A 23,611-nucleotide genomic window follows, 5' to 3' on the forward strand; every position below is an offset into this window, starting at 1 on the left:
ACAGCAAATCAGTTTTACAAAATGAGACAGAAATCTGCAAAGGGTGGGGGGGAAGAAAGCTTCTATCTGAAAACTCTGTCCCTAGTTATTAAAGAGTTTGCATAGGTCTGCATACAAGGAGCTTTTTTCCAATCCTTCCACAAAGCATTCTAGAATAGTAATTTTTATGTCAGGGATATTTATATTAAGAAGCCCACAAAGCCACAGTCTACTTTCCATACACGTAACTTGCATGGATCCATATATAAAGTTTCCATTAAAAAAAGCACTGAGTGTTGTATTTACTGTTTGGGCTTTAATTTCTATTTATTTATTTATTTGTTTGTTTGTTTATTTTTCTGTTATTTTTTTCTGAAGATCCTTTTACATTTAGGAAATCATAGTAAAGAAGAGTGTGAGGATAAAAAGCAAAAGGAATATACAATTATTGGTGCCAAAGTATCTACACAAATGCTTTGATGCAGTATTTCACTTTTTTTTTTTTTTTAAACAAATGTTCTTTGCTTAAATGGAGAGCTATTTTTTTCATTTATATATTTATGGATTTTTTCAGTGCTTTTATGAATTCTGCGCTGTAGAATCAGATGTATGGGTTGCCAATTCTTCTTAGTGAATTAAGATCTCTGAAACCTAATGATACATACCTACCAATCTGTCTGTCTGTCTATCTATCATATGAAATCAAATCACTTCGTTATTTTCATGCTGATAGCAGAGCTTCCCATGGATAATTCAAAGTTATTAAAGGTTACTTGTTTAATGTTCTTCCCAACTTATCCTAATTCACTGAAGAATTTCTGTTCATTTTTGTGAAAGTATTCAACTGATGCTATTTACCAAGTAGAAAAGGTGCTTTTGAAAAGGTCTTTTTAAAAAAAAAAAAAAAAATTAAAAATCTCAAGAAAGTCTGTATGCAAAGGGTAAGACTTACAAACCCTTTTAAAAATTCTCTCTCAGTGGTTGATGTGCAGATGAGGGAGGAGAGAGACTGGCGCTGAGATATCTCCAGAAAAATAGATGAAAGATTCAGAAATAAGAAAACTGCAAAACTGAATGGATGGGCATGTAAACTTTTCCAAGAGACAGCTATGTTACTTTAGAGAAGAAATAAAAAGTTCCTTGTAACTTTTAAGGGTTCACTGAAGATGTACAATCTTGTAAAATATTTGTCAGTATTTCTTATGTCTTTTGAATCAAATGAGGTTCAATAACCTCATAAATAAATATACAAATATCTCCAATGTAAGGAGGGAGTTCCGCAGAAATTAGCTTCTGGAGTTGTTTTCAGTGGCTCTATGGTGGGTTCATTTAAAGAGCTGGAGAGCTTCTTTCACTGCCATGTTTATCCTGTTTGCTGAAGGGAAGAGGGCAGCAGTGGGAAAAAGCAGAGTGGCACTGACTGTCTGGGGAAATAGGACCTCTGTGCTTCACCTCTCTGTTGTGCCTCAGCCAGCCGAGTCCTGCCTCCTTCCCCCAGCGAAGAGCAGTGAGCTGTGCCGTGCCATTGGTTTTAAAACAGGAATCCAGTAGGAAGCCACTGATGGAATCTGTTGAGTATCATCAATGACATGGGGGGGTTTTGTACTGATTATGCTTACTCACATACCGGACCAAGGGCAGGTGAAGTAGGGATCCACAAAAGATTGTTAAATTGTTTTCCTGATACTCAGCCAGGTGGCTAACAGCCACAGCCTGCAGAAAGACTTGGTGGCACATAGCAGAGCCACATCATGGAGTAATAGTGGAGGACGGAGGATTAGGCCCACCTCTGCTGAAAGTGAATGCCTGTTTCAGTTCTCTGAAATCCACTTTCCAGGTATAGCATGCAGTGCTATTGGTATCAGGTGCAAATGCATATCCAATTACATTCTGATGTTATATACAGCCTCAAGGTGGGGGTGATGCCTCAATAACCCTGGCTCAGGAGACCCCTCAGGAAGGCAGAGTGAGCCTCTGGCTCTGCTTTTCTTCACCGTCTCCCGGCGTGGGCAGGCTGGGCTGGGGCAGGCTATTTTCTGCCAACCCCACACAGTGGGAGATGATCCACATTCCCCCTTTGCCTCAGCCGGGTTGAAGGTGGTGGAGCCAACCACCGTGCCCATTCCCTCCCAGTTTAGTGTGTAGCATCCGTTTATTAAAACATCTTGGGACCTGTAATCATATGCAGATTAAAACTCATGCAAGATTTAAAACCACGAATGAAAATCATCATAAAACCATGTGTTAACTTTGTGAAGTACCAAACACTGCTCAGATTTGAAGGGGCCTTTAGCTTCTCTTTCAGTGAAGCTGAGACCGTGGCTCTTCTGAGATCAAAAGAGGGGCCAGCATACCTTTTTGGCCCAAGTACTGTACCTTCCTCAGGCTCCAGCTCCTATGGTCCGTAAGGGACGCAATGGTATAGAGAGGGAACTGGAAACTCAGGGACAAGTGCAATTGCATTCTTCTGGATCTGGGCTTTGCTCACTTTTCCTGTTGTGGGACTTTTCAGTTGCTTTAGGGTGAGCATAAGGGACTGGATCTAAGGGTTTCCCATTTAGGCAGCTTCGCCGCCACCCAAGCTGACAGCTGCCCGCTTGGCTAAGAGTGTGGCATCTAGTAGTAGGAGAAACTTCTTGTTCCAGCTGGCACTTTCTTATCTAACAGTCAGAGCTTTGTAAGTGTGGACAGCTGCAGTTTCAGAAATTGGCTCTATCTGTATCAATTGGATTTGTGAAGTCAGTGAAAGGGCATGAGGCAGATTCATGGGATTTCCTGTTAGTATTAGTAAATGGAATCTACTGCAGAATTTTAAAAGAATAGGAGACTCAGTCGATGACGCTTAAATGAGGTCTGTGGTTAGGGAAGGCTACCAAACAGAAAAATCACTGGTCAGTGAATATGCTGGGCGTGATGGGCATGATTTCCAGAAATCTTAAATCATCTTGAAACAAAGGCAAGAAATAGCTACAGTGTCTGTTTGTGCACCCCGGACGGTGAAGCGATCATTAGGAAGCAGGTGGTGTATTGAGTTGGATGGTCAGCCTGTGATGCAGCAACATTTCAGGTTTTAAAAAGTATGCGCAAAGAATGGCAGGAATGTGGAGCCTTGTAGGGCTTCAGCAGCGGCTCTGTCGGGACCTGTAAGTTCTCCTCCCACCTCCGCCATTGGTTTGCTGCGTAGCCGTGAGCAAGTCGCATACCTTTTCCTTGTCTCAGTTTCCCAGCCTACAATGGGTTTGATCATGCTGAAAGCGGGAGGAACTCTGCAAAGGCGTGGTGCAATTATGTAACAGCGCAGAAATAAAAGTGTCCGCTGAACTTCCACTCCCTTTTCTGCTCCTGTGGGATGGGGGAGGGAAGAAAGCACTCAAATATTTCTGTGTACTCCTTAAGTATTTCTATGGGTACTGTATAGGATTTCCCCAGGCTGTACCAGATGGGCTTTGAGGGAAATCATTGACAATGCATTTAACTTAGCTGGGGGTTTCCTAAGTTTCAAACTTAGTATAATGTGAGCAGTTTGCAACATTTTCTATTCACATTTGCTTAGCTGGACCTAAACTACTGTTAACCCAGTACTGCAACACCAGAAGTTATTCATACCACCACAGATATTTTCCTGGTAATGAATGGGGAAAATGACCAACTTTTGCATTTGTTATTTGAATAGCTGCCTGTGAGTAAGAAAGTCCTTTCACCTCCCATGAGATACGTGAAAATTTGCACACAAAAGAGAGATTGCCTGTCCCAAGAAAGTCCTGCTAATTCTACTGGGATGTTTAAGGTGTCCGTTTTTCCTACCTTCCATTACGCCGAAACCATGGTGGAGGTTCATCCACCCTATCCAGGACAGCAGACCAGATGTGCATCTGCACCTGCCCCCTTTAGCAACAGTTTGGGCAACTGTGCAAAGCTATGAACAGCAGTGGCTGAAGTGCCAGCAGAGGTTCAGTTCTCCTGGCTCTGCCCGGAGGGTGGGAACGTGGCAGAGGTGGAGAGCCAACAGCAGAGGGGAGTAGTGTCTCCAAACTCTGCGAGCTAGGCTTATTTTTATAGCTGACATCTGTCAGAGCCCTTGCTTCATAAATTAGTGGTGAGGACAGTCGTTTGAGGGAGGGAAGACACCAGGTCTGGTCCCACAGCTGCTTCTAAGTTTTACCCCCTGGTTCTGATGTAGTGGTAGGATCCCTTTTTTTGTAAGATTTGAAGCCCCTGAATGTTAGCAACGTCAAAAGTCTCTTGTATCTGCAAGCCTGCTGCCAAGAGTAATCATAGAGGGATTTGAAATTTGACTGATGTAATTCTACTTCTTTCTATCTATTGTTTGATTATTTTACAATACTGGCACTTCTTCGGAAACCACATTATATAGCATGTGATTTTGCCTGACTTGTTATTTCCTAGCAAAATGACGCAATTGCTTCTATAGGAAGTCACAACCCATGGTGGTTGCCCAGCAGAACACTGGCAGGCAGCTGGTGTGGCCCGTGGACTGTATCACCTGAACAATGTTACTGATTTTTTTCTAAATGCAACGGTGTGATTTCTTATGCATTGATATTATAAAAGTCATCATCTCCCATCAATGCCACAGAGCTGTAAGACGAGTTTGCCTTTTGGTCTTCACACAGCAACAGAAATGGTACTTTTTATCACAAGATTAAACAGTACTGAGAATTTTAAAGAATATTAATCAGCAAAGAGGAAGTTACTATCAGCATATGTTTTGTTTTTTTAAGAACTGGATAGTTTCATTGGACCATATGTTCCCCTTGTACCAGGCTGTGTGCAAGTTTAGGATCTGCAAAATGCAAGCTTAGAAGATTGCTGCACAATATTCCCAGGGCCAGTGAGAGATCATATAGCAAGGGTAGCTGTAAAACCTGGAGGGTGTAGAACTGAGCTTTCTGCTCATGGTTAAGGTGATTTTTATGGAGGATATGAGCCTTTCCTTACAAAAATACAGTGAAGGTGTCAGCACATACCTTTAAGCTGGACTGAAACCTTTCAATCAACAACTGAAGCACAAAATCTTATCAATATCAGCTGGACTTTCTCCATATGGGAGGCCTCCGACACATTTGTATTTAACACCAGTGACATACATGTGATTACCATTTGCATTGCATTTCTTGTGATAATCTAATCATATATAGTATTTTTCTGACCAACACCATCTGTACCATTGTCTGTACACTACCATTTTTCTCTCCAAGCTTTCTTTGGCGTGATACCAAGTAGGAGGTTTCCCACTGTTTGGGCTTTCTAGGTTGCATTTGGAAGAAGTGAATATACTTTTCTTACAGCACAGTAGCATCGAGGCTGCAGTACAGTGGGAAGGCTCACTAAAAAGAGCAGCCACTTGCTGTCAGACAGAGAGATCTTTATTTTAGACTCATTAAGGCCAGAAGGCAGAAAGAGCAAAAGTCTATGTGTGTCAGGGGGGAAGAGGTAATGCACAGTCTTTGTGTCTCTACCTCTGTGCCTCAAAAAAATGACAGCTGCTTGTGTGGATATTAGACACTCAGAAATTTAAACATGCAGCATCCGGAAAAGAAAATAAGTGTTTTATAGCTACATCCGTGATGGGCAGGTGGATAGGAAGGATTGCTTTATATGCCACATGTGCTACATATGGGCCAGCACTGCAAAACCTATATTCTGCACATACTTAAGTTTTGGGCAGGTTCTTTACGTGCTTATCTTTCTTTCTTTGAAGATGTGTTGATCTATATTTAAAAGTATCCTAACCATATAGCTTCCAATCAACAGGGGCCTCAGGACTCTTGGTTCCAGTCAGACTCAAGAGTTAAAGGCATGATTAAATTTTAGATCAATTGAGTTGCTCATAAACTTAAAGTTCAGAGCGTATGTAATTGTTCTGTTCGCTCCAGGGCAGGATGCCGAGCACCCATTACAATCAAGTTCCTAAAAACTTAAGATACCATTGCTTTCCGTGGGAAAGCACTAGCTTTCTAGATGTTACAAGACTAGCCCAAACTATTACTCCTATCCCAGGAGACAGCTCCAAGGATTGTGTGGGATCCGTACTTCCATACAACTGTATACTAAGCCTTGTTACTGTGATCTCAGCTTGTATAATTCTTGTGCTCAAAGTTTTCCCTTTAATGGATAGGTTTTCTTTCTATCCTGTTTGAAATTTTTTAAAAAAGGAAGAAAACTGGCCTGTATTCATTTGGAGATAAATACATAAATCAACTTCAGCGGTCAAGTTTACAACCCTGTCTTTTGAGAAAAATGTGGCTGAAATTTTGTTTGTAAAAAAATTCAGAGCATTATGTTTTTCATATTTGGGGGAGATCTGGAGTGAACATCTTGCATAGATGAACATCAAATCTAGCTGCTGCTTAGATGGAGTTTGTGCTGTCTGTTCCTACAGGTTGTATAATATTGACACTGATGCTGTGAGCCTGAGCTGACCTGGCAGCCAGCCAAGTGACAGTTAAGCATCTGATGTTCTTTTATGTAGCAATTTTTTTTATTTTTTTTTTTAAAATATGATTAGGGAAGCTCCTTTTTGCTACTTATTTCCTCTGACTTAGTGCAGCCCTTGGCTGTCTCCTGAGCTAAAAGCTGCAGCTAAACAGAGTTTTTTCATGCTGAATAGCATGTCTCAACGTTTTCCTCTCAACCATCATGTAGGTCTAGTTGCATTGTTGATTCCCATTACATGTCTGCTGGGATGTAAATTATTTCAATTCCCCCACACCCCGCCCTTCTGTTCTTGTACTTCCAAGGGGTTTAATCCGTGAAGGGGACTACTTCAAAGCTCTCACAAGAAACTCATTTCTTGATGGATAGAAGGGCCAATAAAATGAAATTAGAGTTTTATCTCATTGTCTCTATAGGAATGAAGTATAATAATTATTTCAGGCAAATACATGTTGGAGACAATAATTAAGATCACTATCATGTCTTTAAGGACAAGCAGATTCTAAAATAAGCATTAGTAATGGGATTAAACATTATTGCAGTGCCCCAGATCTCAGCATTGCCAAAGTGCCTAGCACGTCTGAGTGTATGAAGCTTGCTCACTGGAGGAAAAAGGAATCAAAAAATAATTCTTCATTTTACAGAACTTTTTTGGCTTGTGGCCCATTAAATAGCTGAGGCCCCAATCTCCAAAAAAGTCTTGGGTGCCTGAAGGAAGTGGAAATGAAGTGGAATTTAGTATCTGTGTCATCAGCACAGTCCAGAAAGTCTGCTGCCTAATGGGTTAGGTGTCAGCATTTTTACCAGCGAAGTTCCCAGAGAATACTGCTCCTGACCAAAATTGTCAGCTTCTTAGCAGGGCAGAGTGGTTTGCTATTTAAGCTCATTTGAGATCTGCAAATTAGATGTCCCTCTCTCTAAGTCTCTGAAGGACTGCCATAACAAGAGACTCAGTTAAATGTAAGCATCATGTAAAATATGACACCTGTAAAAAAATTTATTCCAACCAACTGGACTAAGTTTGTGACAAGCTGATGGTGCAGCAGCTTCCCAAGTAAACTTTGAAGATGGACAGTTTCTCTTCTCCAAAGATTTGTTCTTTTCTTCTTTTGTTCTCTCAATCTGCCTGCATCAGTTGTCTGTGCAAGCTCTTGTCTGTACCGTTCCCTCACACAATTTCCTCCTGTCTCAGTGCCATCACTGCTCTAAGTCAGCGAGGAATTTTGGCCTTTTTCTGCATATGTTCATTTTTGTGTGGAAAAATGTTCAGTTTGGGCCTCATTAATTTTGGACTAATTAGCTGCTCAAAACTGAGAACCTTCCTGTGGAAGGACAACAGACTGTTGTGCTCTGGTAGTATTAGCTTTGATTTGTGGTAATATATCTTCACCGTACCCAACACCTAGGGGTTTGACATGAAATGAGGGAGGATTGTGCAGTCTTGTTTTTCAGCTCTTACTGTAATTTTCTTTCTTTATAATGGAAGTCAGTCACAGCTATGGTAGTAGGTATCACCTGTCATCTTAAAATGTGGCTTTTAACTTTAGCTTAGTGTTGGGGTTTTTTTATTTTTGTTTTAAATAAGAAATTTCCATGATTATCAACAAACAAACTGTCAACAACCTTCCTGGCGTGCTGTAAAATATAAAACTCCAGAGGCTGAACATGTTTCTAAATAGTTTGGGACAAAGTAAGTGGGACAAAGTAAGTGGAAGTAGCAAATGCAACTCAGTTGCCCATACCAACCCACTCATCCCTACTGTGAGTTTCTTATTCAGCCAGACCTTCCCGCAGGACAGAAATAAATAAATACGGCTAACCAGCCTGACCTGCTATCTAAATGTATTTAGTGAATTTTTTCCAAATAGTGTAAAACAAATATAAGTGGTAGCAGTAAGCAAAGCTTTAATTTCAACACTCACATCAGTCAAGAGAGCCCGCTACCATGTCTAATATCTGGCTTGTTTAGAAGACAGGTAGGGCCTAGGGGAGGAGGAAGAGCACAGACTGGACTGACTTGTTACAAGACATAACATTCATTCAGTGGCTGTTCTGTGTAGCTCTTTGGGATTAAACATCAAAAAGGAGGGAAATTAATTTGGCAGGTAGGAGAAGTCAGTGCATGGTAGCAGCTGGAACAGCCCTGCAACGTCACAAAGCTGGACCTCACCGGCTTTAGTTAGTTGAATCTCCCACTCCATCCTTAGACTCTGTTCTCTCTCCAAGGTGGTATTTGTTTTGGTTTCTCCTTTTAATGCTCCTTTCATAGAGCCTTAGGACAACCAGGGGTTAGAGACTCAATAGCTGAATTAATTGCCAAACAGTGCTCCTTGGGAATTTGGCCCAAGAGCAATAACAACAGAAATACTTAGCGCTTGCAGTATGTAGCTCTGTGCTTCTTCAAAGCATGGTGCAAAAGGTGAGCATGCCAAATGTTGCGTTGTTTCATCAGGATAACTATCTTCTTTCTGGAGGGGATTCTTCCATTTCTGTACCTAGGGGATAGGGACAAAGTAGAATGAAATGGAGTAAAGTTCTAGGAATATGGCATCAGCTATGTACACTGTGGGAAGTGTCAAAGGACAGGGTATTGTTTTGATTCATTACTAGGTGAGAGAATTATATTTTGGCTTTAAACTCCATTCACAGTGAAAGCCATAGTGACTGATGCTCTGGCAGTAGTCCTTACAGCAAGATCAATCCTTATCTTGCTGGGTCTGTTCACCTGTCCTACTGGTATGTCCTGGTTTTGGCTGGGATAAAGTTAATTTTCTTTCTAGTAGCTGGTATAGTGTTATGTTTTGGATTTAGTATAAGAAGAATGTTGATGACACAGTGATGGGCTTAGTTGTTGCTAAATAGTGTTTATACTAAGTCAGATATTTTTCAGCTTCTCGTGCCCAGCCAGCAAGAAGGCTGGAGGGGCACAAGAAGCTGGGAGGGGACACAGCCAGGGCAGCTGACCCAAACTGGCCAAAGGGACATTCCATACCTTGTGACGTCATGCCCAGTATATAAACTGGGGGGACTTGGCAGGGTGGGGTGGATCGCTGCTTGGAAACTGGGCATCGATCAGTGAGTGGTGAGCAATTGCATTGTGCAACACTTGTTTTGTATATTCCAATTCTTTTATTATTGTTGTTGTTGTTGTTGTTGCCATTTTATTATTATTATTATCATTATTCTTTTGATCCTTTCTGTCCTACTAAACTGTCTTTATCTCAACCCACGAGTTTTACTTTTTTTTTTCCCCCTGATTCTCTTCCCCATCCCACTGGGTGAGGGGAGAAGTGAGCAAGTGCCTGTGTGGTGCTTAGTTGCTGGCTGCGGTTAAACCACGACATGGTATCAGTTTCCCTCCAGTGTGTATAGAAATCATGGCTAATACCCACAAGACTAGGCTCAGTGACTGATGGTACAAGACTTCAGCCATTAACAGCAGATCTCAGTGGGACTATACCGTCAAGCTGTGAATGGTGCAGTAGCTGCCTTGGTTTAACAAGCTGCCTGGCATGTGTAGAACAAAGATTGTCAGGGCCAAAAAGCAGGTTTCTTATGGTATGTGTCGCACTTGCTGACAACCAAGTATTGTTTGCTTCCAGTCTCTCTACTTAGCTTGAATACAAAACTTGAGTGAAACTATATAAGAGAGTTCCAGGTCAAAGTTTTTCTGGGACAATTTGTGATGATGTCAAATTGCATCCCTCTAAGATAAGTAGACAATACATAAACTGTATAAAGAAGTCCCCTTTTACATCCTATAAAAAGGCCAGGCAGCTTAAAATTATTTTGGGATAATCTGAAAAGTTATTCTTCAAGAGAAGCCCAGAAATACCCTTTTGTTCTTTAGATGGTGATTATTCATAAAAGTATGATAACTTCTCCTTTGGCACCTGGTTTTAAGATAGCCTGAAGGATGTATCAGCAAAAGGACTGGTATATTCAACTCTTTGAGTGGATAAACTGCAAGCATAGACCAAGATGTGACACTTCAGAGTCACAGTTTGGAGGCTGGCCTGCTTCAGAGCCAGCACCATGCAGGATTTTATCTGCTGTAATTTACAGATTGCTAATCCTGACTTCTGCTCAGTTTGAATGAATGAATGGGGGAGGACTGGCAGAGCTCAGGGGCCTTTATGTGCTTATGAATAGTGGCAGGAAAAGATCCCTTCCCATAGGAACAGGAGAAACATTCTGTTTCTCTTTGCCATCAGTGCAAGATGAGGGTTTGGGATTATACCTACCTATGGCTGAGTTGCTAGCACTGAAAAACTGTGTTCATCTGCTGTGTGCCAGCCTATATGAAATGAGATAGATGGTTTCAGTCCGGTTCCTGACAAACACGTTTTCACTGGCTGAAACCCACAACCACCGATTTTTCCTTGTTACCTGTCATGTTAGAAGGGCCAGTGGCTGAATCAGAAGAGGAGGATGAATCCTCTCTTCCCTTAAATAGCAAATGCTGCTTCTTGGCTTGGTGAAAATCTGTTTCATTTTAGAAATTACTACACACACCATTCCCTCTGCTGTTCAGCGTTTGTTCACATTTACAAGCCTCCAAAAAGGAGGAGAAGTTCTTGTCAGAAAATATGATCAAGCAAGCAGTGGTTGGATGTTTCAGAAAGGGGTATGACAAAAAACCCCTATCAACTCATTTTAATGTACACAATGGGGTGATTTTTGAAAACATATCTCAAAGTGCATAAAATAATTATAGGATAGGTAATTAGATCATCTGGTTTGAGCTCATATAACAAATACCATAACAAATACCATAAAATAAGGATAACTGAATCACATTTTCGGAACAAACCTCTTATCTTGAGCTGAAGTTGTCAACATACAGGGACTTCTGTGTTTCCTTCAGAAGCTTGTTTCATTAGTTGATTGCCATGGTTAAAAAAGGAAAAACATATAACATATTTCTGCTTTTGCTTTATCTAGGTTTAATTTTCAGTCATTCTGAAGGGCCTCTTTAGTATCCAATTTCTTTTCCCTGTAAACATAATTATACTCCATAATCAAAGCTTTTTTTTTTTTTTTTCTGTGACAGTACTATGCAGATTGAAGTCTTTAACCCCCCTTCTCACCAATGGACTTTTTCTAAAGCTTACTGGAGTTTTGGGGACTTCCCACTGATATCAGTGGGTTTTGGACAAGGTCTGGAAAATGGCACAAATGGGGCTATATGTGAATGAAATCTGTAGAGTCAGGTCCCTGATAAAAGCAGCTGGCATCCTAATCTTTGGTCTGGTATCAGATCTAAGGGAGCTGTTTCATCAATATATGCTGAAGAGAACAGAAAAGATTTGGTCGTGCCTTTGAACTTACTAAGGATTTTGAGAGGGCGAAGTGGGAGAAAAATAGGGACAGCTGGAATTTGTTTCGTTGCTTTTTTAATACAATTTAAGGGTTTTGTTTATTTTTTTAATAGTGTGAATGTAATGCTCATGAAAATGCTCGCTATACACTGAAATCTTCTATGAATCAACAAAACATGTACCAGCAGCACAAACTTCACCTTGCCTAAACAATGTACGTCTCAATTCCGACTTGAAAAGACCACCTGTAGGGGAAAAATGTTAGTTCGGTATCCAGGGGCCATTCATTCCTTTGCCACTTTGCTGAGACTGCCAATTAGTGCCAACTTGTGGTGGCAGATTTTGTGATGTCGACACATGTTCTCTGGAAAGTGGGCTGAGATATTCGACTCATTTCACATGGGGCACAAAGAATTATTTGCTCTGTGCTATACAAATGAGAATTGTCCAAAGCTTTCCTCAGTGTTAGCCTCTGTACGCTTACTGAGTGTAAATACAGGGGAAATTGGTGTTATTGCAAGGACAAATTAGCACCAGAACTGAGCTGTATTTTTTTAAATGTGCTGCTAATTGTGCCCAATTTGTGCTGGAGTACTCACTCAAATCCAAAAGCACAAAACCAACTGAACACATTTCAGGGTGCCAAAGAGAGCTTGCACTTTTCTCTTAGCAAATTATCCCTCTAGTTTCACACTGCAGCAAGTGCCAATTGGTCCCACTAAGACCTTTATCTAGAGTAATCAAATTAGCACTGTATGTTAGCAAATTAGGTTTCATTTACAATGGTTTATATTTGCTGCAGGTTTGAGCATTAAAAGAAAGCATTTTCTAAGTTTTACTTTAAAATTTCTTATATGAGTGACATTGATTCTGTCTGTGACATTTAAAAAGAGTGAGCTGCTGAAATGGAAGAAATGAGGCAAAATTGTTGTTTGTATTTCACTTCCAGAGAAATGTGGATTAGGAATTGCAGAAGTTTCTAAACTTTAAGGTAGAAGTGAGCAAGCTGGAAGAGGTTTATTCATGTTTTCCCAGTAACTTCATTCTTCCCTTTGGTTCACAGTGGGCCAAATACGTGCCACTGGTTATACGCAGGAATTCACTGGGGCTACGTGGCTGCTAGGGAGGGCAGGATTTGGCTCAGTACAGCCATCAGGCACATCATGAAATTTGCTTCTGCCAAAAGGTATGCCACTGACAGAGTGGGAAATACAAAATGCTCCAAGCGTAGGAGTGAGCAGGATTGCCAAAAGGAGAGAGAAAAAAAATTGTAGGTTAAATTTCTCTCTGGCAAATATCCACAAAAGTCATCAGAGTTTTATTGGGGCTGAATTTCACCCACTGAGATTAAGTAATTAATGTTTGTACTATCTGAAGATTAATAATGTAAATGTTAACTGTTACTGAGACTCCTGCTTCCAAGATTGTCTTTTGTTTGAAGTTTGCAAAATTAGCCCAAAGCTGGATTATTCTTTATTTTATGAGGCTGGTTGTGAGAAGGCAGAGAAGTGTAAAACACAGAAGTGTGTCTGACAGTAGGCACTATCACCTTCCTGCTTTTAGTTGGTGGTCTTACAGAAGCAAAAAATCTGATCGTAGGAGATACTTCAGCAAATCCTGTTGTAAAAGAAGGCAGAGGAGTTCCCTAACCAGTTACAAATGAGACTATCTCCAGAGGCACTGGCTGTGCTGGGGGCACAAGAAATAGATGGTTGCCTTACGCAGTGACTTCAGGACTCAGTAGCCTGAGTCATCACATTTCATTGCTGTTGGGTGCAAGTATTTATCTGGGTACAAAATTCTGTAGGATCTGTAACATGCACATGTAGAGACTGAAGAGCCTGGGTTTTGTTCTTAATTTTGAGGTCTTGGCCCAGATCACTCGTTTCCTGATTCAGTGCCTTAAGTGTGTGCATATGTAATTTCTAGCCAGTGCTATAAAAGAATAAATCACTTGTAATGGGTTTCTGCAAATAACTTTATAACAATCGTGCTGTTGATCTGCTCTTCGAAGATCGGTATCGCTGAAGTATGCTTTTTTATTGCATCAGATGCCAATACATGATTCAAGAAACAAGCTAGAGAGGTGGTAAGGAGGGCAGGACCAAAAAGGCCTCACAGAACACCAAGTAAGCAGCAATCATAGCCTTGCTTATCAGCAATACAATGGCATAAGATAGCTACTGAGCACAGTAATCCAGAATAGCATCTGATTTGGGAAGTCCCTGCATCATTGATTTCCAGAAATTGAGAGGAAACTGGGTGTGGGGTGGGGGGAATCACTTTCTACATGCCCTGGTTTTTATACTCTTTGGCTAAGCATCCTCCAGTGACAACTGCTGGGGATGGGATACTTATAGCTTTGGTCTGACCCAGCATGGTCATTATGTTCTTAGAAGATGCTATCGCTATCCTCCTCTGATTACATCCACAGGAACCGAACCATATATATAAAAACACATTGTACAATTAAATAAGACCACAAGCTTTGAGGAACAGAATAAACACTTTAAGTTTGTTGAGCTGGATTTGGAATGAAAAAACATTTTTTCAGAACAGTCTCTGAAGTTAAGCCCCCTCCCTGAAGTTTACTGCATGAGCCAAGAGAGCAAGCCCATTCTTTCTAACAATGCCCTTTCAGCTACTTTGATGCTAAAAATAAAAAATGTTTGATAGCTATCCAAGCAAAGAAGGTGAAAACAGTAATTTCCAGCTTTTTTTAAAGCTCTTTGGCTATATGCATTTGACAAAAAAACGGTCACCAGCAGGTGAAGTCAGATTGTTTTTTCCTGCTTCGTATGCCTATAAACTCCCTTTCACTTCTCTGAAGCCTGGACAGTCAGAAATAGTGAGTCTACTGAAAAATTAACTGAAAATGTCTGCTCATTAATAAACTTGCAGAGCAACATTATGTATTCGGAAAAGATAATGCCTATTGCTGATAGTTACTGAAGTTTATGGTTTGGCTAAATTTATTTTGTAGCTGCCAGAAGAGTGCCTAGCCTGAGGACAGTAACAAGAATTTTTTTCTTAGTGTTGCCAGTCACACATTACTCTTAAGGCTGGGGAAAAATCTCATGAAAGCATTTAGTCACTGATTTATAAAAGTATTTCTCCTTGGGATCTGATTTTGCTGCACCAGTGACAGGCTTGAAATGGGAGTGACATGAGAGTTGCTGGTGCTTTTCAGTTCTGTGAGATGATGTGGGAAGTGTAAGCAATTAAACCAAATCAATTTGTTGTTGTTGTTGTTGGAGCTGTTTCCTTTTTTCAGGCTTTGGAAAAAGAAATTATTTCAAATGGAAATGCATTTATAATTTTGTTGAAAAACAGAATTCTGAAAATGAAAGTATTGGATGCCCTGCATTCAACCACTGTATTGCTGTAAAAGAGCTAAAAGTTCTGCTGTCTCTCATCTCATTATTCCCCCATGGGTGAGACTCCTCAGGAGGTGTCATTTCTAAAGACACACAGTGAACCTTGGATCCCTACACCATCTCCCCTGGTCAGGCATGGAGATGGTAGTGTGTGACGGAGGATGAAGTCCTGTCCCAGAGCCCTGTCCAAAGGAGACTGCTGGCATAATGCACAGCAGGAATATCTGTACAGTGTCTGAAATGTCAACATTTCTTTCTGAGGAAAAATATGTTATCGTTTTCCGTAGTGGGGGGGGGGGAAAAAAAATCTTCCTATTTTCCAGGCAGCTCTATTTTAATAATTTCAACTTTTACCAGTTTCTTTTATATACTTAGTTTTGTTAATATCATCAGTGATATTGATGTTCTGAAAAATAAACCACACTAGTATAACAGACAGGCAGTGTACGTGCTTCTCTTGCTGACAGGCAAGTCTCCAGTCACTCTAGACTAAGGCTTTTCCTGCCAGATGAGTGCTGGCTGCTGCACTAAATTTTTGATGGGTCAGTGATGATAAATAACTTGTGCTGACTAGGATGGAGGCTATCACATTTATTTTTCCTTGTTATTGAGTAAGATTTTAAACCCAAGTCTCTGGGAGTAAACTGCTGTATTTACTCTGCTACGAAGATTCCTTTTTCCAAGTCCGGCATCAGTATCAGGAAGTGTAGCCAACGTATTGATTTGTAAACAAGTTTCTCATCTCAAAAAGATTATATAGGGTCTCATCCTTTCTATAGAAAATATACTGTGCCATGGAATGAACACTAATATGGAAAAATATGACTGCATTCCAGAAATATCTAATTGCTGCTGATAAATGATATTTGCCTCTTGTATGTATTATTACGACAGATTCCTCCTTAAAGTTGAGCAAAGATGAATTCTTTGTATAGGCCAAATACAAAGCCTTGAATGTTCTGCTTCACACATTTGTTACTGGATGTTAAAGCCTCAAAGAGGATGCTCAAGCATTAAAGATAAGCAACGTGTAAATAAAAAGGGGTGTTTTGCTCCCGTGTGAGGAAGGATGGGATGATTTAGTAAGCATTTTTAAGAGGTTTAGGTTTTAACATAAAAAAAGAAGTAGTTTTCAAAAATACGGGTGAGAAGTGGTCTTTCAGCCACCTCACCAAGGTGCTTTGAGTTGATCTTGGGAAAAGGCTGCCTCTCTCCATTCACTGTAAAGGAAATACGGGAAGACTGGCATTGACATGAGGTAGCATTAGGTGCATTGTGTGCTCCTCCCTGCTGGCAACAACAGCTGCTTTTTCAGGCTGAAAAGTTCCCTTTTCAGACTGTTCGCTTCAGTTACAGTCTAACTGGCTCTTGAAAATGAAATGTAGATGCCCAAGTTGTTCAGATGTCTAAGTTATTATTTGTTCTCCTTACTTTGACCTAGCCTGTTTTTTTTTCCTGAGGACTCTTTGAAAGGTTGGAGGACTAGCGGGATTAAACCAAGTCACTGCATTAGGGAAATGAAATCTCATTAAGAAGGTGGTTGTGATTCTCTAATCCCTCCCTGTGAGTCTTGCCTCTGAGCCAGTGAGTTGACTGAAGCAATGAGGAGGCCAAGTGGGCACTACTCCCCAGCACCGCGGTGATGTGGAAGGACATCCACAACTGTGACTCTGTGGGTCCAGACACACCATTAACTTGCTGCTGAGAAGCTGACATGTAAATAAATTCACACCCTCGGGATAATTTACTCATATGGCCGTATTCTGAATCATAATTTGATTCCTGCTCTGATCCTCTGCTAACAATGTTGGACTGGCTTGCCTGGTGCCAGTTACTGGATCACTTGGCTCTAGCACACATGCGTTACTGGAGCACTCAGCAGGACACACATAGAAGAAGTTAATTCAGATGCCTGTCTGATTGCTTCTGATTAAGAAAGTTACTCGCCTCTTGTTCGGGGATGGACAGATTGCAGAAGTGCTGAGAGAGGGAACGGTTAGTGAGAGAATGGTGTAATTTCCCAAATTCACATCAGGAGTTTGAACCTCTCAGTGGTATTGTGGTTTACTCTGTCCTAGATATGTGAAAGTAGCTCCCGTAACTCAAGGTGTTCAGGTGGGAAGTGTGGGTTCAAACCCTCACACAAGAGGAGGGACCTGAATCTGTGTCTCCCACCCACTGAACGAAAAACAGCTCATCTGAGGATCTTCTTGAATATCTCTCATCTCCAAAATCTTTTATCATACACAGGCATTTAAGGGAAGATTAAAAAAAGTGTTATTTTTGTTTTCAAACAGTTTTAAGTTTGTATGTGGGCAGGGTGGGAAGATCTTTTTTTCATTTCAATAACAGGAACAGGAAGAAAATGTGATTTGGATCAAGCTGATTTTGGACTGACTCTCCCTCTCCTCTTCTCCCTCTCCCCTTTCCTTTCTCCTTTCTCCTCTCCTCCCCTTCAGATTTCGCTGCCCAAACAAAACAAATCTTATACGGAAAAGTTTTTCCCAGTCTTATATGGGAAAACTAGTAGGGTTCCCTTCATTGCAATAGGCATTAGAAGAGCCTCCTGCCAGAGCATTACCTTTGTGAGGTTAGTTTTAACAAATGTACACACACAAAAAGAGCTGTTCTGAACCTGGTTTCAAGGCATGCATTAAACTGTCCCTCGTAATGGGGAAATTATATGGATGAAGAAATGCTCCAGAGCTTGTGTGCTAATTCAGATTTCCCTGGGAGGATTGTTCCTCATCAGCAGTCTGAGTGCACGCTCTCAGCTTGTGATAACGAACAAGCCTCATAAAGGAAAGCTTAAAAAAATTGCACCACTATCTGATGATGAATGCAAAACCCTGTAGTTGTGGGAGTGAGCAGGATAGTGAGACTTTTGAGAATGTTCAGGAAAAGAATATCATACAGTTTACATCAAGTGTTGAAACAAAAAGCAAGAATTTGTTTCCATGATCAGCTCCAAGCACTGTCACAGGTCATGACAAGACTGATCAGTTGAACAGTTGATCTATATGTCTATCACGACAGCATCCCCAGTTCATGTTAAATAACAAATTTTGTCAATCTGTGCATGTTTTTCGATTGCTTTCTGAAATCCTGATAGCAAATCTGTTTTAAGTCTTCCCTCCCGCCCCCCTGACCTAGTTTACTCCGCTTATTCAGGAAATGATCTCTAAAGCTTGAACACTATTTACATTATCAAGATTTACTTATCTTTTCTTTTTTCCATTGAAACACTAAGCAGCTCTTACATCAATGTAGGTGTGTTTGAGAATTATGAGAGCCTTCAATTCTCATACCAAACTACACCCACACAAGTCAATTCCAGTTCCAATGACTAAAGGTCATGTGAATGGTAAAAAGTAACAGGTAAGAACCTAATTTTGCTATTAAGAGTAACTGAATTTGCAGTTATGGTTTATTAGTGAAAGAATTAATGCCACGAGCAGTAAATCCTTTCCCTACCTTACATTTGTTGGTGTTTGTTCCCACTATTCCTGTTATTATTTTTAAAGACAATTCTAATAGAAAAATAAAAGCATGATGTGTGAGAACAAAGATTTGGTGGAAGAGTATGCCCATTTGCCTTTAAACACACCAGTGATAATGAGAGACAGTGGTGGGCTTGCTCCTTGCCAAGGGATAGGTAACATTCACTATCCAACTTGCTTCCATAGGCTTTGCTAATAGCAGATGTTCAAGTGGTGGGAATTGTCAGGTTCCCTGAGGCTGATGGCCTTTGTGCATTATATCTTTCCCAGGATGACATATTCATATTTCTTAGGTTTAACTGAATTCTCACATTAATTTAGTGGTTCTAGTTCTTAGCACTGCTCTTTGTCTTCTTTCAACCAGAGATTCCCCAGGATAGTGGTCTCTTTTATTTGTTCTTCTCCCATACGATACCTGTTTTTAACAGTGTTTAATTTGTGCTGCCCACCTGAGTGATTTGTTAATCTACAGACTCTGAAGACCAAAGTAATGAAGACTCTACAGAGACTACATGCTGTAAGGGTGGTCTCACAAAGAAGTTGCCACCCTTCAAGATTTTCACCAAAGATACAACCTCTGAAGTGATATGTGATTTCTCTGATTTCAGTCATGTGTGGGCCATTAGCCTTCAGCATTCCCCTCAACATTACCTTTTGCCAGTGTACAAAAGGTTGCACTAGGTGGGAAGTCTAGTTATAGTTGCTGGGGGCAACATGAAAATATCTTCCAGGAATTCAGGAGCAAAGCCAGTGGTTATGGGAGATCATTTTATTTTTTGTTTAGGAAAATACTGTGTTAAGGGACTAGGCTAGTCTTGCAAATTACTTTTAGTAGAGTGAGTCTAAAGAACAGGAAGAAAATTCCATGTGTGGACATCCTTCTTCTGTGATAAAACCCTCTCTTGTCCATGGGATCACCTCTTGACAAGACAGGACCTTAGATTCAGATAATGAAAAACTTATAAACGCTTAAGAAATTATCTTCAGGATATTAACAGCCTTGTTTTCTTTGGTCTCTCTTTCTTCTGCTTTTAGCTGTATACTGAAGGGAAGAGTCAGTGGCATTCGGAATGGTGTGATTGATAACTGTTTCTGTGTTTCCAGCAAAGTGGTGTCTGACACTCCTAGTGAGTGGTGTTCAGTTTTCCTTTAAATTACAGCTACCAGACTTCAATTTTCTTTCTAGAATAAGGTAGGACTTGCTGTGAAGAGGACTGTATGTAATTATCTGGACAAAATGAAGTTATTCTGTAGCTCATCCTTATTACTTGTGACTGCTACAAAGCTCAAAGGTCAGGCTTTTTTTTTTTCTGTCGCAAGACTTGCAGTAGATTAAGCTGTGTATTTAGGGTAATTGTGAGCAGGCTAGTGTCATTCTACCAGATAGACTGAGCTTGTTTGAAAAGGCATGTGGTTTTCTCAGTTGCTTGCCTGCAACTTGTCTGTCCATCCTTTTCAATTTGTGCTCTTGAGGCTTGAGGTGTATTTAATGCCGTTACAAATATTGGTGGGATTTTTGTTTAAATCCATTTTTGATTCTATTAAATACAAAAGGTTATCATAACAGGGAGGCTAACCATTCAAACTGGCAATGTCAGGAAGAAACACAAAGGACATCAGGGTAAACACAGGGATGGCAGAGAGAAACTTGGAAAGAAGGGCAGGAAATTGGAAAGAACTTTTCTCCTACCCAAAATTTGGCTGGAGCACATTTTACAGTGCATGTTGCAGACAATGATGGTTTTAACAAAAGAACAAACCAAAAAGTAAGCAACTGAAAGTGCAAGGTTACAAAGAGCTATATACCTCACAGTGAGATATGAAGTTACCGTTATGTGTAAATTCGTACCATGGTTTATTTGTTATGATCTAAGGGATATCTCTTGGCATTTAATAAATTTTAGTATCTTCCAGTAGAAGAAAGCATTCAGATTCTGTCTGCAACCATTGTGATGTGTATTTTCTGTCTATAACTGTGTCTTATTATACCTAACCAACATCTTATTTGGAACAGTTAGATGCAAAGCTCGGTTCTAGTTTCCAGCACAGTTCTCAGCCTCCTACCATGTTTATCTACGCTTCCTTGGTGGTCTTGTCTGTGCTGGTGGCATGGAAACTGATAGCTCCCCAATGGCTGCCAAATCCACTGCCCTGATCTCAATTGGTGTGGTGCTACCAGTAATTACATATCTGTCCTAAGGCCCTAGTACTCCAGTGACATGAGGGTTAAGTTGTTGTTTTGAAAGAAAATAAAATTTACTGAAGTTTTAGTTGGTACAGACATACAAAGCTGCCTTTGATTAGCTAATAAGTAGCATTAGTAAATAATAATAATATGTTTATTGTTATTATTAACACAAGGCCTGATAAAATTTTCCCAGATAGCAGGGAAAACCAATTCTTTCCACTGCAAAAATTAGTGGGTTAAGCTCTATAGCTTTCTTTATACAGGACATCAGGATGAAGCATCACAGTACTCCCTGCTGATCTATGAGTGTCTTTCAGTACTTCATGCTTCACAGATCTAACTAGTTAGGTCGCTCATGCTTTCAGAATACAGGTGAGTCTGGATGCGTGTAGCAGAAGGAGCAGCAGTAATGCCATAGTTGACAGGTTTTTTCCAATGCCCTGGCAAAACATTCAGTGCCAGAAAATCTGACACCAATTGCAGTTGAGGATCTAATTGATTGCTGTGCTAGGAATTTTCTTTCAATGCTTATTAAGTTGCAGTTTCCAGATGTTAACTACTTTGGCAAAATTACCTGATGCTTTCCACTCATACTCCAGAAAGTCCAGAAATGAGAAAGTAGCCTTTCTTGAGACCCTTCAGATATCTCAAGGAATTCAGTAATTCAGAATCTCTGTTTGCTTAATAATTTATAAGACTTCTTACTTTTTCTGATAGCCTTTAAACAGTAGGAAGAACCTTGGCAAAATAATTAACATAGAAGGCATGGTTTCCTTTTCAGATGAAAGTAGTGTTCACTTTGAGATACTTGGTGGTGATTTTGTTTCATGTCTTAGGTGGACCTTTGGCTGCCAGAAGCTGCTACCTTTGCACAGTTAGAGAAAAATTGCTGTGCAGAGCTGGGATCCACTGTGGGGGTGGGAAGAGAGGGCAGTTCAAACATGGACCGAAGGAAAGTGATAAATCTAAAATAAAGTCACTGATGCAGGCAGGCTTCTATGTTGTGTAAGACAGAAGATTTAAATGCTATTTGCTGGCATCGTTTTTCAGAGCCATTTCTGCACGAAGCTTCAGTTAAATGCAAAACAAATCACAGATATGTTAGAATTTTAATGTGTGGGTCTGACTGTTGTTTTCAATGAGCAGTGGTAAACCTCCCGCTGTGGTTTAAGTATGGCTTAAAGTCCTGTTTTTGCTGTTCGCAGTGATTAAAAAAATAGCATGTTTGATATGCTTTTGAATTATGTGAATGCTTCTGTTTTAAATAATGAAGGAGAAAATTGTTAACAATAGGTTAATTTTTTGTCTGTTGCTCAGATGGGATGTTTTAGTCCCTAAAATTGAATGTTAGTGTAAATCACTGTCTCCACAGCATTGATAAGTTTGCTTTCGGATGGATTTATGTTAAGATTTGGTTTTCTTTTTCTTTAATCTTATATTGGTTTATAATGGAGCCCACACCAGAGTCTTCTAGTGAACCAGGCAAGTATAGCTGTCTTCTAGCTCATGCCTCAGCAGCTGCAATGTACTGGCTCACAGCAGAGTAGCTTTGTGTCTTAGGTTTTTGGATTTAATTCAATTGGTCCCACTTTGCATATTTATTCATAGTAAAGCACCATTAGTTCAAGACCAATAAATAGAATGGTGTGAAGAAAACTGTATAAAGAAATGCAGTCCACTCGGCTCTCCTTAGACTTAACTTGGGGAAGATTTGTCTGATTCTTTGGTTCAGGAACTCTGTGAAGCCTCTGAATAACATATATTATGCTTTGCTCATCCTCTCAGTTAACATAATGAATTGAGAAATATTCCAGTGAGGTCAGTAGAGTGACTCTTGAATTATACTCCTGTAGCTTAATATCTAGCCCACAAACTAGGTAGGAACCCAGTTACCTTTTAAAAAGATAAGTAGAAGAAACTAATGTTTATAAATGCTAGTAAAGAGCAAATCGAATGTCTTCATCAATGTCACAAAATTTAGGCTGACAGTTTTATTCCTGCTGTATTTTTATTTGCAAATGAAAACTGAACTTATAGATATGACAGTATAAATATGTTTCATTTTGCAAAAATCTCCATTCAAAAACACTGGTGTTCATCTGAACACTCATCTTAAGAAGTTTTGAGCCCAATTATCCAGTGCAGGTGACCAATACTAAGAAGTTCATTACAGATGGTCTTAATGTGCTCCCACAGTGTTCTGCAGTGATGCTGTTTTGTGCTGCTAGGAGCCTTTTGTCATCTGTATAGATGAATCACTGCAAGAGCTGATTCTTCAAAGTTCCTTATTGAAACAATCTTATCTGTCTAATTTTCTAACTAGCCCTTTTTGCTCTTTGGATGGAGAGCACACTGCAACAGGAATCTTACAGAGAAAGGAAAAGATTATCTCTTAGGTTTTTTGTTTGTTAGTGTTTCTGGCACCTTGCAGGTATTGAACTACCAGAAGCTGATGAAGTCTTTGGGTTAAGAAGGTCATGACTGAAATGTCCCAGCAAGGGCCAACACCATGATAACATAAGCTAATTATCTCTAGTCCTGGAAGGACATTAAGATATGGATTCATTTTTACCAATATTTGCATCTAGATGTCCAACAAATAGTTAGGCCTTGGTGCATTGATACTCTTCCTGAATGGCAGAAAACAATAGCAAAAGAAGTCATCCCAGGAGCCAGGTTTATTCCAGGGGGGCTTCCATAAGGGGTACAAAGTATCTAAGAATCTAGCTCATATTGCTTTGCCTGCTGAAGCTCAAAAGCCTGGTGGTTTTATCATATGCTGTGATGGCA

At 40.2% G+C, this 23,611-nt stretch overlaps 1 long non-coding RNA gene across 1 annotated transcript in view; it reads left to right on the top strand.

Moving 5' to 3' along the window:
• Positions 1-1,365: 1,365 nt before the first annotated feature.
• LOC138689338 (uncharacterized) overlaps positions 1,366-23,611 on the top strand; it is a 138,850-nt gene continuing 116,604 nt past the window's right edge. The window contains exon 1 of the long non-coding RNA XR_011328219.1: positions 1,366-1,549. This is a non-coding gene — a long non-coding RNA (uncharacterized lncRNA). The remainder of the gene's footprint in view (positions 1,550-23,611) is intronic.

This window comes from Haliaeetus albicilla, chromosome 16, assembly GCF_947461875.1.
Source record: "Haliaeetus albicilla chromosome 16, bHalAlb1.1, whole genome shotgun sequence".
Classification (NCBI taxonomy): domain Eukaryota; kingdom Metazoa; phylum Chordata; class Aves; order Accipitriformes; family Accipitridae; genus Haliaeetus; species Haliaeetus albicilla.